Raw genomic sequence first — 21,063 nt, forward strand, 5'->3', positions numbered from 1 at the left:
ATTGCTCTCATATCCCATAACATTCGCCGTATGACATTTAAAATAACCCATAACCGTGGTTCGATCAATTAAAATTTATTACCATCTATCGTTGGCTCAATAACATGACAAAGGTGGACCTAGGGTACTACTTAGGTTATTGTCCTGCGAAAGATTATTAAATTACCATTTTATGCCTTCAACGTTTAACCTCTCTGAGTTTGCGTGCTAATCGATGTAGGTACCTAACGTTTGAAACAACAACGCGCGCATCCGATTTTTGAAATCTTAACGTATTCAATGCTCAATGAATTTAACATTGCAATTTTACGAGTGCGTAGAGACACAATACAATCATTGTTTGTCAAGAGTGGCAAAACTATAGATAAAAATAAACATCTATTCATTCAAGTAGGCAGCTTTCAAAAGCACCAATTAGGTTCCTATCACCGGAAGGCAGTTTCTACAATGAAGAATAGACAACAAACTCTAGTAGTTGTTGTTTTTTTAAACAGCACGAGTGACGAGACCCGCCTCGTAATCAAACTTTTTATATTGTTTCCCAGTTTGAAAAATGATTAAAAATACTTTATACAACGTGGAACAAATAATTTACTTTTTGCTATAGAAAAAACTTTGATTATCTACCAAAATACAATCCAATTAAGGTTTTTAATAATAATGAAGGTTTCAGTGTTCCCGTTTAGAAAACATAAAAAATCGTTAATAACGAAGAAAAATATTAAAGGTTATCCGGGGCCGTCTAATTGACGCCTCGCGGAAATTTACACGAGCTGTTAAGACGTAATTACATTTTAACACGAAAACGCTTAACAAGAAAATATTGCAACTTCAAAATTGGTCCCATCCATCACGGCGCGGTGTAAAAACAGGTAAAAACGCTTAATCTATGACAAGTGTAGTCCTTTCACTTGCCCGCATGCGTTCAGTTTCAATTACCTCTCGCCTTGAAGGAAACCTGGGAGGGAGCGGGAGGGAAATAGATATGTGCATACACGGGAAAGAGCGAGGGATACAAACAAATCGTGGGGTCGTAAAAACCATGCCATATGTCGTACGACAGATGGCCCAGACCGCAGCTCGTCACAGGTTGATTTACTTACGATGAGTTGTTGTCAATTTTTTAAAAATACTTCGACATCGGAGGTGAAAGTTTCGAGGATAGGGTTACAAAACACAACAAACCTTGCGCAAAGGCTTGAGCAAGGATAACATCAGTATCTTCATACATTGTAACAATTTGAAACAAACATTTGACATGCACATGACATGCACCGTGAGAAGCTCTGCTGAAATATTTTTCGAACTGTATTATTACGTATTACGTATATTGTAAATATGTATAGTTAATACCAAACTACTACTTATTATACTTATTTTAACAAATCACATTAAAAGATTTAAACAACAAGAAGCAGACAATAGTTTTGTCCTATCCTTGTATAAATAAAGCAAATATAATAATAAATTTGTCGTATCTTGTCAAATTCAATAGAGTAAAGGTGAAAAAAATTAAACTATACGGTACATTTTCCAATTTTTATTTGACTATTCAAAATACTATAATTTTACTATACATAATATGACAGAATAAATAGGTTAAGGTCAATTTGGTGAAATCTCATCTTAGGTGAATACCTATGACCCACAAGTTCCTGCATTCAAAGACGCCTTCACTACGAAATAAAAAAGAGAAAGAATTGCATTTGTTCAAGGCCTTATTATGACAATGTAATAATTAATGGTGTGAAAAAACTTCGAATCTACATAAAAACCACCATATCTCGTTTCAACTATTAGGTAAATCGTTAGAATCTTCACACTCGCGTACACAAGTAAATAAAAAATAAACGTGAAAATAATAAAATCAACCGTCACGCTTATTAATTCGCTGAGTCGTTACATAATAATATTTATGAATGATACAATCCCTTTAATTGCTTATTTAGATAGAAATCTTCCTGCGCGAGCGCAGAAACGGGCGTGACGTCAGCGGGCGATGACCTCTATGGGATTGGGTTGCAATCTGGATCAGTGCAATAATCTGGTGCAAATTTATAAATATTATTTTTTTATATAAACAATATTAAAAAGCTTTATGCCATTAACCGACAACGAACATTCTAATTTTTTTTAACTAAGCATGCAAAGAAGATGTACAAAATTTTTAAAATTGCCTGTATCTCTGCTCACCTGTTATTGATATGACTTATTAAAGGCCATAATCTATCAGTAGAGTAAATTTTAGCCGTATCGGTTTTGTTAACAAAAGCTTTGCAAGCTTTTTTATCGGAAGGAATATTCTCCTGACTCCTATGCTCTTTTGCACGCCTCATAAGCGAAGCGTTGAGGTGGGTACTACTGTCACTTCGCGCAAAACATCTGATTTTTCAAACTTAAAATGTCTTTATGTATCATACATTGCACTTGTAAGATAATACATACACACACATATTAAGAAAAAACACTATTTTTAACATTCATGATATTTTTGATGTCATTTTTGTTATTTAAACTAGTTAAAAAACAGTTTAAAAAAGTTCTGTCTTGGACGTCCGTGTGTCTGTATGTGCGGAGGATTTTCTTGTTAACACGATAGCGACCGAAATACTTTACTAATCGAGTCTTTTTTTTTCTCTTACGCTTGAGTATGCTCAGGAATAGAACCCTTTCATTTTTCAGGGTCTGATTCGATGTGGTTTAATTGTTATTAAATAAACAAAAATAATAATTAATAAATAATTATTAAAAAAAAATTATGAGGCGTGCACTTTTGGATTTTCCAAACTATTTTAATAAATAAAATTAGTCTAATACATATTAATGAGGAAAATACGGAAATATCAAATAAGAGACATGATGAAACAATATTTAGTGTCATAAGTAATGCTTCGTAATGCTGCTTCAAAATATCTGGGTGAATTTAACGAAAATAAGAACCGCAAGAATAATAAACTAAATTATAATAAAAGCTATAAATAGCACTGCAATAAGAAAACGGAATCAGAATAAAATAGGTGTAAATATCATAAAATTATCATTTATAGCATCTTGCATATTCACGTAATATAATTAAGCCGAAAATAGACATTATCAAAACTAACATTTCAAATCAACTAATCGTTTATTCACACAAGTCACAATTTATACATCTCTTTCTCTCTTCAATAAAGCTCTATTAAATAGACTGAGAAAGAAAACTGCTTAAGTAGTCCCTTAAACGGTAATAACACCTCTAAATAACTGAAGATATATCACAGAATGTGATTCTATCAACATTACCATAAAGCTAGATATAACTTCGTCCGCGCTTACCGTCAAATTAAGAAGATAAGGTTTAGACAAGAAATGATCATTACCATAAATTATACAATTATCGCAGGCGTGACTCTGAGTGCACATTAGCTTATGTTTTATGGACACTTTCGTATGAATTATGCTAATATGAAGATAAGCCTTAAAAATTATAATTAGGTTATAGAATTAATAGACAGAAACAATTCGGTTTGTTTACTTTTACATGAAAAAAATATATTACTTATTCATAAATTCGTGTGTTGTTTGATTATCATTAAGTCTGTTTTATTACTGTTTATGTAATTGGTTATTAAAAGGGCTATCTCTTATATCTCGTCATAACCAGTAGTTCAAAAACACATAAATTTATATTTTAGAAGAGGTTTATTTGATACGAAATCTCTACCTATACATTAATATTTTTCATCGTACGAAATAAGCACTTACTAGTTGTCCAAATCAGTTTAAAATATTAGCTATAACTATATATATCTACATACATACATAACGTAGTCTTTGTAAAATAAAAATATCTCTACATTCAGCTTAATATGTACATACTTAAATTTATGTACATAAAGTGCTGTATCATCAAACATTATGTTCGAAAACAAGAGTGTCATTTATCATCCCTTAATTTTCTTGTATCACAACACATTTTGATTACAAATCATAATGAGTTGAAATTTACGGCTTATCTTCAAGAATATTGTCGGTATTTTGAAAAAACATGTTTCCATTTCATAAATCCTATGCACAGGTAACGATAATTTTAAAAATCTTCCGTTAATGTCTTCCTACATACATTTCAATGTTTCCAGGAAGCACCTTTTAATACTGCGTAAGCTAAACACATTGTTAAAAGTTCCCTTTAATGCAACCCACATAGTTAACACGAAATCTCACATAGTATTCACGAAAAGCATTTATTCGCTCGCATAAATAGCCAGAAAACAAAACAATGTTATGACACGGTTTCATCGCATGAAACTATGTAGATAATTTTAAATTGGACTGCGGGAGAGAAAACAAAAGAAGTCATCTGACCTAAATACATGTGGGTGTTGAGAGAAAATAGTTAAATATATCTGAACACGGAGGAACAGCTAAATGTTAGGCGTTCTTGTGTAGATATACAATACATATAATTATGTTTGAAACATTTAGAGTCTGGCCAGACAAAGCTGAACCCAGTAAAGGGCGGCAAATTTAAAAAATATGGACCTGGTAACATCGGCTTATTTAGGAATTTTTTTTCATAATTTTGATATTCTTAGAGGTGATCATAGTATACGGGTACATAAGGTACACAACACAGCAGGGTTTAAAAGTAATTAAAGGATGTGGTAGCCCTGTTAATAAAACATTTGACTTATATATTTTTTATTATATTTACTAATCATTGTAACTCTTTGTATTTACTAATCATTGTAAATAAAAGCTGCCGCACAGCTCCCTTTATAGTTTTACCCATATTTCAACACTAAAACCAATAAATTTGCAAATAATTTGAACCGTTTTCAACAAAACTGACAACTAACTACGCGGAAACGCCATGATGAAATTCCAGACAGTGTGGCCGCTACAAAAAACACTGGGTTCAGCTTTGGCTGTCCAGACTCTATTTATTTAGTCATGTATTTTATTAAAATGCTTTCACAAGAACAGATTCGAACGTCCGTATATTTTTAATAAAAAGCACATAAAACAGGAATACTTTGGCATTCTCAATTTAAGTTTTTGAAGATAAGAATTACGAAATGTATGTACTAGATTAACTTATCGCTTTTATAACTAGTTCTATAAATTATGTTTTATATGAGGCAATAAACCAGTGCACCTAATTTTATCAAAATTCGTAACCAAACAAAAAGAAAAATATGTATTCACATCTTCGCCACAACTACTCTATTTACAGTTAATTATAAATATTAAAACATAATAGTAGGGGAGCCCAAGAGGGGATTTTGGGATTTACTCGAGCGCGTCAGATTACTATAAGGGACGGTACCTTAGCTATTCATTAGTACCTCTAGTCAATATGAGCAGTTATGGTTGGTGGGTGCGCTCAGGGGCCCCGCTGGAAAATTTGAATAATCCATAATTTCCTAAGGTTGAGCTCGAATCGTCAGATTAGCGAAATGGGGACTTCTTATATTGTAATTAACCCCCCCATTTATTAATCTGACGCGCTCGAATAATATTACTTAAATTTTTTACCCTTTCTTCATAGCGATTAAATCGCCACTTAAATCGTCAGATTAACGTATACTTTTTTTCAGTGACGTCCTGGAGCATGCAAAATATCAATATCTAACGCGCTTGAGTATTTCCAAGCCAATTTTTTTCTTTTTTAAATTAAAAAAAATCAAAAAACCCTTCCCCACCGCTAAAAGTGAAAACATTATAGGATCTTTTTTTCTCGCTATGGTCTAATCTACCAATTCAAATAGGTTCTCGTGACGCTCGAGTAAATCCACATTTAGCATCCTGGGCTCCCCTACTATAAGAATCTAAATCAAGCTACCATATATAAATATCATACGTAAAAAGCAAACTCTTGAACTTTTGCACGAATAAGGAAAAAAAATATAAACCAAAGCAATGTAACCAAAAATATGAATAATTTACTCATAAACATTGTTGCATCATCATCAACATGGTGACTTCATACCAGCCCTATATAAGGGAAATCTATCTATCTTCTATTTATGAACTGAAAAGACTTTCCACAGATTAAAAAATAAAATCCATTCAACAACTTAGTCTAAACATAACTACAAAATACAAATAGACTTGCTTCAGGCAATCCCTGGAGGCGTTTTCCTTTAAATACAATTTTTCAGACGATATGAACATTGAATGAATTAAAGCGCCCTTCGGTCCCTAAGACGTAGTTGTCTGCCCGCCTAAAGTTCACGCCGCCCTTCGTCATAGATCAATCAAGGGCACGCAGACGTGCCTTAAAGGGCCCTACAAATTCATTCACTAAGACTAACAAAAAAAAAACCCTTTAAATATCTCTGTTATTATTTGTGGACGTTAAACAACTGCGTAAAATAAACTCTGTTAAATTTAGGTGGGAGTACTTCCGTATTTAAATTCCCTATTGTAGCTAATACAAGTCTTTAGCTACAAGGACTGTTAAATCATTCTTGCTCTTAATTTGTCAGCTTAAAAGATCCGGCGATAAATCGATTATTCATTTAAGTGGGAGTGTAACAGGATACAAATATGCATTTATGATAGTAAAACACCGATAGTTGCTCTCCAAGCGACTTTAAACCAAGGTTCTGTGAAATACAGACGTACGTATCAATCGCGACATACTTCGTACTAATTTACTTACCAGAATAAATTAACGACATTTAAAAACAAGAATAAATCTAATCTAGACATCTAAGTAACAGACTAATTACCCAAATCATAAAACTGATTTATCTTGCGTCATATTGAAATTTCCTCATACTTTTGTCGAATTTTATTGGTCAAGTGGCATTTTTTATTTACATAGTTATGCGATCTAGTTATGATTGGATTAATTATGTGGAGATAGAAAGGCTTTGGTCTGAAGGTGACGTGCATCGATGCATACATTAAGATAACGGTTGTAGTAGTAGAAAGGAATTAGGTATTTGTAGCGTACAATGATAGGAACTTTTAACTTCGATTATTGATAAAATCTTCTTCAATTTTATTAAAAAATAAAATCCGGTTTTAATTTGACCTCATATGGCTCCTAATTTATATAGTAGTAGGAAGGAACGGGACAAGCTAAAGGAAATTGTTAAGTTGAAATAAATAACACACACAACTATAGTTTTAATATTGTTTAAAAGTTCATTGAATTGTATGAGCATTAACATAAACCTTTTACGAACGTTCATAAATCAATGTCCACAGTGGAGTATCTGTTCCTGCATAATCTTTGTCCAATTTCCCGCTAACTACGCAATAGCTCTGAGCCGAAAATCTCTCCCAGCTTCGTTGTGTACGCAAATGTTGTCATTGACTTTCACAATGTCGCCCTTCACTGTGTCAAAGATTCTTTATTCGCCCTACAGACGTGATTCTTCGTAAAATGAGAAATTTATTTTTGTTTTTCATCACCTTTGAATTTTTGGTCTGAATATTTTTAATAAGCTAACCTTGATTTATTACGTGAGGGTTTGAACGTATGCTTACATATTATGTTGTTTTACATTAACATAGGGGAATTTTTCTTCTAACATAAAAATAATTAATAAACAAGTTTTCGAGTTGATTTTTCCCTCACTCATCTAAAGAACCAGTATGTTATGTTATATTCCTTAAAAATAAAGTTAAAAAATCTTTACCTCCATTCGTCTCGATATAAACTGTACCAAAAGTACAATACGACAAAAAGTGCGTATAATTTAAGGTCAGCAACACATCCGCAGCTAATTGTTGTTTATGAGCGACGTCGTTTGCGAACAGATGACATTTCCTTCCCGTCGCGTACAAAAATTAGGAGGAATTGCTGATATTTTGTATTTCAAAATATGAATGAATGAATCGTGTAAAATATTGATATTTTTAAAACGTTTATTAGTGGTTATAATAGTTATTTAATTATAATAACAATACAATAATTTTAGAACTTTGCCATATAGAATTCCCGTATACTTATCAAAAGAAAAATTTCATTGAGTTGATAATAATATACTATTGTCATATTGTATGTGCATTTATCAAATGTTAATCCATACTAATATTATAAATGCGAAAGTAACTCTGTCTGTCTGTCTGTCTGTTACTCAATCACGCCTAAACTACTGAACTAATTTGCATTAAATTTTGTATGGAGATATTTTGATACCCGAGAAAGGACATAGGCTACCTTTTATTGCGAAATATGTACCACGGGCGAAGCCGGGGCGCACCTCTAGTTGTATATAAATAAACATACAAAGTCTTTAAGGTGATGAATTAATTTTTCTAACATTTACGGTCCTTTTCAAACCTTCGTAATTTTTATATTATTAAAGTTGTCGTGATGAAAATTCTTGACAAGAAAGTTCAATAGTAACACAATACGTCTACCGTTTTAGAAACATGATTCCATGATATTTTCTCGATAGAAAAAAAATACAAAGTTCTCATTGTTATTTTTTTATAATCTCTGGCATCTTCAAAATAACAAACGTAAAGTTACGACTTTTTGGATATTAACTATAAAATATACAACCTATACGTCTACCGATTTAGAATTTTGAAATATGCGATGGTTTTGAAATAAACAAGAAATACTTGAAATTAGCGCGCGACCAGCGAATATAGCGAGAGCCGCCCTGTACCTTCCTACCCCGATCGCTGCACGAGTCATTCCCGCTACGGCCGTCACACGGGGAACTTGTGTCGCTCGCGCAATCGTAAAAAAGGGTGACAACACGATAAGACAAAATGAGACAAATGGGGACAATAAAGAAAATAAGAAGAAGAAACATAAAGGTTGGAGAAAAAAGAATGCTTACAATTGGAACAAATTAATGAAGAAGTTGGTTTTATTTTAAATTTGATGATAATTGTATTATAGACGATGTTTGATATGTACCCCTGTTTTAAGTACATAACGAATGTGTAAGATTTTTTTCATTTATAGCATAGATAATCTTTTCAGAAATCCGGAATCCAGAAGGAAAATAAACCCACTGATTGTTCACAATGTGAACCCACTCCTTCGTAAGTACCTTTATTCAGTCAAAAATGTATGTTATCAACGTTCTTCTGGTTTTATCGCATGATTCCATTTTTAGCAAAAAGCAACAAAGTGCAAAGAAATAAAAAATCATGGTGAACTTAGTGGAAGTATGGCGGACGTGATATGGAACAGGAGCTTATTGGAGTAGTATTATATTTAAAAAAAATACGAAAAAATTTCAAGAATTACATTTCTTAGTAGGTGGTAGATAAGTATGTTGTATAAAGAATTTGATGTTGATATTTATTTCATTTATACTTACTACACATGTGCGGGAAATTGCTTAGTACTAAAACAGGTTTATATTCATATTTACATAGTAATGTGAGTTTTAATTTCGAAAAATTTTGTGTAAGTATATTAAATTGAGTTCCTGGGTGATCTGGAAACACAATTGGGCCCGGAAGATGGCGCTGCAGTCACTCCTCCTAATCACATGAACCGATTTGGATGAATATTTGTGTGCACATTTCATTGTTGTGGGATGATTGTTTGATTCGTTTTCACATTAGCTAATATTATGTATTTTTGTTGTAAACTTAATTTAATGTTTATAATACATTATTATTGGTATAAATAAGCCAGTGTTCGTCTCACATTGCTGTACCTGCCTACCTACCCTACCAGGGCCTAACTTTGTTCTGGCTATTTTATTTTGATTATTTGTAATGAATAATTACAATTATAATAGAGTGCAAAAAATAAATACATGCATCAATATATTTTGTGTTTTTTTTTAAAACAATTTTTCTATTTAAAAAAATATCATTCCGACCGCGGCTTTGCCCGCTTGGAATTAGGTTATATCGTGAATCCTGTTTTATCCCACAGAAGTGTTCAGTTCGGATAAAAAGTATCCTATGTGTAAATCCAGGCAATTAGCTATATTTTATCAAAATTGGTAATGTAGTCTTGACGTGATTAAGTAACAACTAACAAAAAAATATACAAATTAACATCCAAAGTTTCGCATCAGTTTTACTGTATTAGTGATATCTTCCACTCTTGACTTTGACTGAGAAGAATTAGGGTTTATAACTTCTTTCAGAAATAGTACCTTTCATTTCTGGGCATGATGTAATATCTACGTCAGCATCAAATTCTAAATCAATTCAGTATTCCGCGTTATTGATTACCATTTCATTTTTTCAGAGTAACAATATTTTTTGTTATTTTAAAGATTATTTTATAACCTGTATTATTTTGTAATAAAGTAAACATTACGAAATAATAATAATTATTAATAATGTCTAAGTAGTTGTTGGAAAGAAGATTATTTGTTTATAAGCAAGAAAATAAAACCAATAAATCAACAATTGAATAAATGTATAACAATATTATAACTGTATGACGACTCCATACATGTTTGTCCCGAGTCGGCCAGCGGCAGCGCGGCGAGTTTGCAAGAATGACTTCGCGTACACCCGCGTTCGCGATAGCGAGCTATTAGACTCCGCCCGCCAAGCAGTGGATTTTTTTTTGTGTATCGTCTTAATAATTCACATTTACAACTGCTAAATGGGAACATCTTTACAACCTTTACTTTGCGTCAAAAAACCTTTTGAAGATAACAGCTTTTTTAAACCACATTAGATATTCGAATCGTAATTAACACCATCGTTTCTAATGAAATCTCTCGTTGTGAATCAACATAATTACACAGGTCCATCAATTCTTGAGCCGCAGACAGACGAGCGAACATAAAACAAGTACAATTAACATGTGTATAACGAAATAAGTTAAGATGGTTTTCAATCTGGATCTAAAATAAATAGTTTATGAACACATACTCCCTTAGGGCTTTCGTATACAGATTCAATTATGGTGTTAGGGTGTAGCTACACTGAGCAAAATGTCGGAGTATTTAGAGTGTAATTAAGATGTAGGCAAGTTACACACTGTTAGTGTGGAATGTTTTGTAACTGTTTTATGACGATTAATTGGAGCTAGGCTTTATTGAATATTTGATAAAAGGTGTACGTAAATTGGTGATATTAAAATTCGAACGAAAACTGTCTTTATTTTCATGTTCACCTAAACTTGTAAACTGCAAGGTACTGTACTAAGTAGTAATAAGTAAATTGCAAAACTTCTCATAAAAAACTTTAAATGTCATATTTAAATGAATTTTCATCCCTATAACATGCGATTTGAGACAGTAATAAATCCTCAAAACGCACGTGCAAAGCAGCCTACATCTAAATGGACACGTGATATACGAGAGACAATAAATTGAATGAGGCGTACGTGCCACTGTGGGAACCGAGCGCTCCCGGTGTGACCTCATCCTAAGTGTGATTTTGGTATGCATTTATTTTTAAATTTTAATTATTTTGAATTTGTTTTGTTCTGTGTGATGTTGGGAGTAATAGGTCATTGTCAATTTTGAATTCATTTTTATAATAATCCAATTTTGTGCTGAAGTTTATACTATAGTACAAAAAATGTCTTTTATTTCTTGCCATAAAGGTTGCCTGTAAGAGATTTCCTTTTAGCAATAAGATCTTGATGAGAATTAATAAAAATCGGTAAATTTGTTTCGATAAAAACACAGTGACTCGAGATTAATACACTAAAAATATTGTATACTCTGAAAATTATAAATAAATTAAATATGTACAATCATATGAATTACTAAATAGAACTCTCAAGTCTCATTTCCACAAATACCTCAATACCAGTACCTTATCATCGTGTCTAATTGCTACGGAATTTTAATCACAACTACACCCATAAACGATTTCATTTTAATTGATATAGCAAGTGCGGGTTTTTGCAAACAATTCTAAAGCAAATTGATGTGCACTTCTCGAATGCCATGACCTTATGTGAAATACTATCTATTTGATGTACTTACTTGAAGCTAGTTTTATAATAAACTATATAAAAATACTTTACAGTTTGTACTATTATTTCTAAACTGCATTACATGATTTTTTTTCAAAGATTTTTGATATTTTTTATACATAATTATATGCCTATATTATAAAAATGAATCGCAAAATGTGTTGGTAAGCGCATAACTCGAGAACGGCTGAACCGATTTCATTAATTCTTTTTTTATTTCCTTGAAGTACGAGGATGGTTCTTATGTAGAGAAAACGTAAATATGTACCACGGGCGAAGCCGGGGCGGACTGCTAGTTATGTATATTTGCTCTATTTTAATTAAACAGAAGAATTTATGAAAACAAAATACTATCAAATAATGAAAGTACATAATAAAATTGCTAACTTGATCCCGTAATGCGAGAATAATGGTGTTTGCTTGAATTTCATCACTTTATAAATTATGTTAATTAGACCTTTTTAGATGGCCAACGAAATTCCCTTTAGCATCAACTGAAAAAAAAAAAACAAAAGCATCAAGTTACAAGGTCAACGAACTCACCTGATCTCAAAATACGCGAATGGCTTTGAAACAACTAGACTGTACTGTCCCTTTGTTGTCTGGGCTATGAATATGTCGTCTATTACTATTAATTTACGAATTAAGTACGACTCGAATTAAATCAAGTTATGAGTAATATTTGCAATGAGTACAATGAGTGCTCTTCAGCCTATTGGACCCTGCTGCAGTATAGATTATTGTAATTGTTTTTCTTTTAATTCCTATCTCTATAATACTAGTATCTCTATAATGCTAACGATATAATGATATCAGAATATGACATGATATCTAAAGAAATTCTGCTCTATTTACTTAATTAAATATGGTTCCTTAATTTATTAATCCTTCATCAATTAAAAGAAAACAAGTGCACTCTTTCTTCACCTATCCTAGTTACTTCGTCGTCTTTTGTTTCTTTCTTCTACCTCTTAAGAATCCGGAACAAGGAATTTGCAAGGGTCCTATTTCTGTTAATGTTCATATGCGGTTGTATTTACTTACCATTAGGCGATGCACCGGCTACTTTTTGCAGAAAAAGCCTTTCAAAGGACTCACCGACTTACAACCAGTCTATACTATACTTAAAACTTATCTTCATCGTTTTGAACTTACGAACATTGGTAGAACTCGAATGTGATTTTCGAATATCTATAGTAAGTGCTCTCAACTGAGTTTGAATTTATCTCTCGAATATATTTCATTTTTCAAAGACGGTTGCATTTTATCGACTTCAGAAGCGAAATATTAATTGAACCACTTTATCTTATGATTACATTCGTTTTATTTCTTCTTTTCAGGACAAAACTGAAAGAGCCAACTTGCCAAGTTAGGTGTGAAAGGGATAAAAAAACATACAGGCGTCATTCAACGTCATATTTTCTTGTTACAAGTTAATGTTCATACTGAAATCTCCAGTGTATTAGATATAAGCTTCTTGGTAATTACATTTAATTAATTGATTACAGGATACCATCAAACAATTAAATAAATATATCACAAATAATAACCAAATATATCAAGATAAACCCTACAGTGCAGTAAAACTTGTCCAACACACTCATAAAATCACCATAGTATATTCGTTGACCGATCTCCAAAGAAATGGGCATTTGGTATCTGGTCTCTAATGCCGCCATTTCAGCCGAGATACGCAATAATCTGCTGTAATGTTATTCGCGACGCGTCGCGGAGGGCCGACTTAGGCGACATGCATTCCTCTTTGGTGCGTCTCCTAAAATCGCGGAAATGCTTCGTATTTATATTTTTACTAGCTTACCGCCCGCGGCTTCACTCGCTTTGTTTAATACCTAATAAATTATACACTAAAACCTTGCGTGTGTGCCGCCGAGCACACGTGTCAGAAGTGAAACTTCTTTAGCAAGGTTACCAAAATCGTCGTATTACTCCATGACGTGATGATATTGCCATGACGCGACCTTGAAATTTTATTCGCGTTGAGAGTAAAGAAGTTTCACTTCAAAATTAATTTTAATGTTTTGGACGAGTTCACGAATAACAGGATAATTAAATCTGCAATAGCTTTTATTGGTCAATAACTCTCCTGATGGTAAACTATTATTTTGCTTTTTTTGTTTTACATTTTGCTAATCTACTTGTATAATTAGAGCTAAAGATTCTCCCACATTGGAATTTCGTTTGAATTGCAGTTATTTAGCGCAATAAAATGCATTAGCACACTCCTGCATTACATAATTTACATAAAATACAGATAGAGCAAAACGTTTGACAGCCCAAACGTCACAATGACATATAAGCTGATTTAATGGCCGCTATCGGAATGTCTTCGAGGCGTGGATTAGGGGCGGATATTGCGTTCTTGTGAGATGAATTTAAAAGTGCACTATCGATTGCTTTTAGCGATCTGGGTGAACGAATGATGAATTTTCTTTATTTTTCAAATTTTAGGCTATTGCATAGCTTCTATCGCGGGCCTTGAGCGCGGGGACCGAATCCAGAAATTTCGTAACGAAAAAACCTCACGCTCCCCACTCCGACGAGCACGGAGGTGTGGCTTGAAGGCATAGCATGCAATAGCTTTACCGCGGCAGTCCCCGAGTGCCACATGTCTTTTTTTTTAGTACTTTGTAGGTTTAACTTGAGAAAATTTGCTGAGACTATTCAAGTGGATTTGAACAAAACTAATTATGACGGATCAGTGAATATTGTGGTTTATCATCACATACGGATTATAAGGCTAGTTTACATCTCATCGGAATATATTAAATTATGTAAATATTGTTCGTTACACGGATCGTTAGCTCTTTCAACTGAATTTACAGCGTGTATTCTACTATAGTCTTAAATACTATAGTCTTAAAAAGATATAAGATAAATCTATGGCATTTGAAATCCATAATGATGTTTAAGAGTTACAGCGATACATTGTAAAGAATAAGTAATATAAAATAAATAAAAATAAATTAAAATTTATTAACAACTTCAATAACAAAATACATATATGCTAAGTTAATCCAAACAAGACTCCGAGATTGTACACAACTGTCCACCACACGGCCAACATGAAAAAATCTTTGTACATATAATAATGTCTGAGCTGTGCGGAATTTTTTTCATTAAAATGTCACGTTAATAGTCCTAGGGGATGGGGTGGCGTAATGTACCCTACGTAAGTCGATCCTCGAGTTGTGATAATTTATGAGAGAAAACGCGTCGTGCGTTCGCAAATAATTTTGTTCAGCTATGTTGGTGGATGATTGAGGGCGGCCTTGTATTTTGAAAAAAGATGTTATAATATGATATCTATACTAGCTTTTGACCGCGGCTTCGCTCACGTTTTAAACCATTCTCGAATACAGCTGAAGACAAACAAATATTCAGTGACAACCACAGAGAAGAAAGTAGTAAAGAAGTAGTGGTAAAGAAAAGAGCGTATCAGCCGAGCACACGTGTCAGAAATGGAACTTCTTTGGCAAGATTGAAAGATACCAAAATCGTCGCCTTACTCCATGACGTGACGGTATTGTCATGACGCGACCTTGAAATTTTACTCTCAACGCGCCTTAAGAAGTTTCACTTCAAAAAAGTATACAAAACTACAAATCTTTGCTCTTTACTATGTACAGTAGCACCTCGTTAAGTCGAACCTCGATAAGACAAAAACCTCCAAATTTCGAAAAAATGTCTTGTTCCCTTCCCTTCAAACCCGAAAACCTCTATTACTTGAAATTTTGTCCCTCTGTTAGTCGAAATAATCACCGAGTCCCTCCAAGCCATTTTGGTACATATTTTCACTCTATAACTCGAAAAATCAAATTTGACCTCTGTATCTCGAACATAGCAACGTTTTATTTTACAACCAAAACACTATTGTTTCTTAGAAAACATTTTAGGAGTATACGATAATTAATTTATGGATCACGAAACACGTGTTTGCGTTAAGTATCTGATGACGAAATTATCGATTCAGTAGCTCAGAAAACCGATACTAATGATTACATAGAAGATGACATACATAGAAGATGACATAGAAGACGTGAATAGTACATGCGCTCCATGGGTTTCCATCAAAGAGGCAAGAACCGTATTGAATACCTTACGAAATTTTATAAAGCAAACCAGTATCTTTGAAAAAGAAGAATTTTCTGCTCTTTATAGATTATAAAATGCTAGAGAACAACCAAATTATCTAAAGCAAAAAAAATACTGACTTTTTTAATGCCATATTTTTTATTTTAAAATGATTTGAAATAATGTTGATTTATAATAAATAAAAACATGTTTGTGACCTCTGCAAGTTGAATTTTAATTTATTTTACTTCTGTAACTCAAAATTGATAAGAATAAACCTCAAACTCTTTATGTCGAATCAAAATCCGCCTAAGTCGAAATCCTCCATAAGTTGAAAACTCTATAACTCGAATTTTTTGGCGTCTCCCTTGATATTCGACTTATAGAGGTGCTACTGTATTTTTTTTTTTTTTATGTATAAGTCGGCAAACGAGCTTGCGCGTCACCGTACAGAAAGCGATGATTGGCGCCGCCCATGAACAACCACAGACTCTGGAGTATTGTGGTTGCGTTGCCGGCCTTTGAGGGAGGAATACGCTCTCTTCTTGATGTAAGTGTAGATGTTAAAATATGAGTCATGAATGAAACATAAGAATAGCGTGAATTTCCCAAAATATTTGCGTGTTTTTTCATCAATTAATTATGACTCAGTCATGAATTCTGTTCTCACGAAATGAAATTTTCTTTGGTCAAATAGTTATACATAATTGCTTTTTCGCAATTTTAAGCATATTGTGTAATAATTCGTAATTGTAAAACTGTCCGCGTTGATCACTAAGTTTTATGGTTATAAATCTAAGCTTATAACATTACATGTAGGGGAACTGGTCAATCAATTCAATACAAATATAACAAAAGGAATTGATTTGGAATAAAAAGAATATAAAATATTTTTATTACGAATTTGTCAAATTTTTTATTCTATCTACTATAGATACAATTATCACTACATACCTAATATAAAACAAAGTCGCTTTCTATGTCCCAGCTATGTCCCTATGTCCTTATGTCCCTATGTATGCTTAAATATTTAAAACTACGCAACGGATTTTGATGCGGTTTTTTTAATAGATAGAGTGATTCAAGAGGAAGGTTTTAGTTTACCTATTATAATTAAATATGTTTTAGACAAAGCGAGCGAACCCGTGGGCGGAAAGCTAGTTGAATATAATTTATGCATGTCTTTTATGTAGACTACTCAATTCATGTTGGACATATCTTCTTATATATAAAAATGAATCGCAAAATGTGTTGGTAAGCGCATAACTCGAGAACGGCTGAACCGATTTCGATAATTCTTTTTTTATTATATTCCTTGAAGTCGTGGATGGTTCTTATGTAGAGAAAACGTAAATATGTACCACGGGCGAAGCCGGGGCGGACCGCTAGTTTTACATAAAAATATAAATTAAAATTTGTTTTGATTTTAAGCATGACATCAATACCAATAAAAAAAATAAAGATAACGACTTTAGTAACATTAATGCAATTATTAAATTGGGACAATTGATAAAATGTTGCCATCACTTAAATAACAAGGAAGATGTTGCAACTGGTTAGTTTTTATATGACATCGGATAGGTCAGGGTAAAATATGATATAATATTATGATATAAATGCAAATGTGTTGCTAAGTGTAAATATTGTACACTATTTTATAAATAATAAATTACTAGTAGTGATAAAGCGATAACGCAATTATGTAGAACTAATCGCCTATAAACTATTTTGATAATACATCACTACATAGTATAAAACAAAGTCGCTTTCTCTGTCCCTATGTCCCTTTGTATGCTTAAATCTTTAAAACTACGCAACGGATTTTGATGCGGTTTTTTTTAATAGATAGAGTGATTCAAGAGGAGTATATAATTTATTAGGTTTTAGACAAAGCGGGCGGAAAGCTAGTATTATAATAAATCTAGTATTATAAAGCTGAAGATTTTGTTTGTTTGAACGCGCTAATTTCAGGAACTACTCACTACTGGTCCGATTTGAAAAATTATTTCGGTATTAGATAGTTCATTTATCGAGGAAGGCTATACGCTATATGTAATCACGCTAAGACCAACAGGAGCGGAGCAACGCGTTACGCGGGTAAAGCCGCAGGGCGCAGCTAGGAAATGCTAAAATTCGCGTGAAATCGCGTGGCACAGCTAGTTAAAAATAAAACACTATTAATAATACATCACATAAGCGTATCAAAAATTTAAATCCATTACGAGTGATTTATAACTATCAAAACTGTCCTATATACCACATAATATTAAAAGTAGGTCACTACAAAATATTATCGACATAAAAGTTAATATAATCTTTGCGAATTACATAAAAAATATGAAACATATAAAACGTCAGACGCTCCGATATAATTTACTTTACAAGCGTCGACTTTATATTTATTATTGGTCTAGTAGTGAAAAATGTTAGGCAAGCAGTGATCTATTGTACAAGATGAGGGTTCAGTATATAAAAATAAACAATAGATTTGTTTTCATTCTGATTACCTTCCTTCATTGTGTCATCCTCATATGTAAAATGTGTAAAGAAATAATAATTATTACTCAAGTCTGTTCGAATTAATCTCTTTTTTTAAATATATTATGTAAGTATGTAACTCTATAGTATACAGTTTTCACATAAGATAAAGAGTGAAGAGTCGCAAAAGTTATATTAATGATAATTCATCAAGAAACGATATACACACGGACCCCCAAAAACAGTGACAAGGGAACATGCCAAAACGTTATGTTACATCGCATCTTTATTGTACCTATTAAAATATATTAAAACGACTCAGCGTGGGTGAAATTCACCCACTACGTCTTCCGTGACACACTTCTTGTTAAGGAAATTCAGTATTAAAGTGTGATCTGTCCTAATTTGGTTATTTCTATTTAAGTCTATGAAAACCAGTGTATGTAGACCTCTCTGTTGTATCGAAACGCGGTTGTTGTAGAGACAAAGATATGGTAGCTTCCTTCAGCGTTTATGCTGGTGCTAAATTTACTTCGTTAATCTAGTTTATAAGTGCAGTTTTAAATCTTTTTTCAATACCATATATTATAATTTATAAGGTTATTTTTATAATTTTATAGAGTATAAATTATTCTTTCGTAAAAACATACATTCGCACGCGGTTAAGTAGAGATTACTCTACTCTATAAATTCATCGAATATTTGTATTACGAATTTACGAGTCAAAAGGCATTCAGGATAAAAATAAGTATACTTGAAGGAAGACAAAAGTTAATAAAACTAAGCTTTTAAATACAGTTTATAATACATATAATCGTCGATGTACTAATCGTCGATGAAGCGTCACCCGCATGGCTCCAATCCTGTTGGTCTTAGCGTGATGATATAGCCTTCCTAGCCTTCCTCGATAGATGGGCTATCTAACACCGAAATAATTTTTCAAATCGGACCAGTAGTTCCTGAGACTACTACTCTAAATCAATACATTGCTAAAGTTTAAGAAATTGTATATAAAAATTGTAATAACACGGGAAACCACCTGGATATCATTTTTATAAATAGCCACACGAAAAAACCTAGGAAATATCAAAATATCCACACGTACATAAAACCCTGATTTTCAGCAGAACATTAGTTACATTTTAAACAAACATTAGAGGTACTAAAGCCTAGGATTTATTGCGGCCCCGACACATTTACATATCTTCGATCTGATTGCGTCTAGGCACTCTGCATTGCGCTGGTCAGTGTCTAATATAGCTCTGGATTAAACCTTAAATAAAATGTTGGAAAATTGCCGATAAATCTGAAAGTATTGGCGTGTCATTGATGCTTCATCACACAAATAGTGAAAATGCTTGTTGAAATTAACACAGAAGCTTTCATTTTGTGTGGTTTTGGAATGGGTAAATTAGACGAAAATATTTGTTATTACGTTTGTCTATTGTGTAAATTAATGTAACAATTATAGTATATAACACTAGCTGTGCTCCGCGGTTTCACCCGCATTGCTCCGCTCCTGTTGGTCTTAGCGTGATGATATATAGCCTTCCTCGATAAATGGGCGATCTAACACGGAAAGAATTTTTCAAATCGGACCAGTAGTTCCTGAGATTAGCGCGTTCAAACAAACATACAAACTCTTCAGCTTTATAATATACTAGCTGTTGCCCGCAGCTTCACCTGCGTGGAAAAGATAAATAAATATGATACAAATTTTCATCCCCTATTTTATCCTCTTGAGGGTAGAATTGATCAAAATCCTTCTTAGGGGACGCCTACGTTATGAAATCTACCTGCATGCCAAATTTCAGCCCGATACGTCCAGTGGTTTGGGCTGTGCGTTGATAGATCACTATATCAGTCACCTTTGAGTTTTATATATTATATCGATATATTATCATCAGTATAGATAATCACACTATACTTCATGAAAATTGTTAATAGACATTGCTTCGCGCGTAAATGCGTTCGCGCGCTTTTTTTCTTCTTCAAACAAAATGGCGGGATTGTTACAAGATTAAATAAATATTACACTATAATAATAAACTGCCGTCGTCACATACGACAGTAATAAATGTTTGATCATATTATAGTTTTTTGTGAATCACGTTGTAAATTCGTAGGAAAGTTTAAATAGACTTAACGGTTGGACACGTCGCGTATTCTTTTTATTAATTCTTGTATATTTAGTGACGTACGTAAAACTTTATTAATAAATTTAATCTATTTATAATACAGTCATTTAGTTATATTTTACTATCTTTTCGTTCACAGGTTGGACCCATTTGCTACGGATTTTTCGGAGTTCAGAGAAAAAAGGTCTGATATTCAAAAAGAAAACCTTTAAAAGAGATATGGCAATTGTTGTCATAAAAACAATAATAAGCACTTGGGAAAATATTTTATTAAAATAATAGACAGTCACTTATATTTGCTTGATTCATTTTATATTATGTACGTAGATGAAAAATAATAAATTCTACATGTAGTGAATGAAAATAAAGTTTCATGGCCCCTTGTTGAGAACGGGCCAGACATGTATTAAATCGACTACAGAAGGGGAAAGTAAATCAAGCTTTTGTGTTGGATTGTTAGAACGATAACTTTTTAGGTTTCAACATTTA

The 21,063-nt window shown here is 32.8% G+C and overlaps 1 protein-coding gene and 1 long non-coding RNA gene across 2 annotated transcripts in view; one reads left to right on the forward strand and one right to left on the reverse strand.

Moving 5' to 3' along the window:
* The window catches only part of LOC149904221 (tRNA dimethylallyltransferase), a 203,992-nt gene that overhangs the window by 47,411 nt on the left and 135,518 nt on the right, over positions 1 to 21,063 (reverse strand). The window lies entirely within an intron of this gene.
* Positions 8,281 to 10,483, forward strand: LOC149904222 (uncharacterized). Its single transcript, XR_016457341.1, has 3 exons — positions 8,281 to 8,815; positions 8,939 to 9,000; positions 9,075 to 10,483. It is a non-coding gene; the product is annotated as an uncharacterized LOC149904222 (long non-coding RNA).

This window comes from Colias eurytheme, chromosome 12 (genome assembly GCF_061535395.1).
Source record: "Colias eurytheme isolate Ceu_HAF_F1 chromosome 12, ilColEury1 Martin Lab GWU primary, whole genome shotgun sequence".
Classification (NCBI taxonomy): domain Eukaryota; kingdom Metazoa; phylum Arthropoda; class Insecta; order Lepidoptera; family Pieridae; genus Colias; species Colias eurytheme.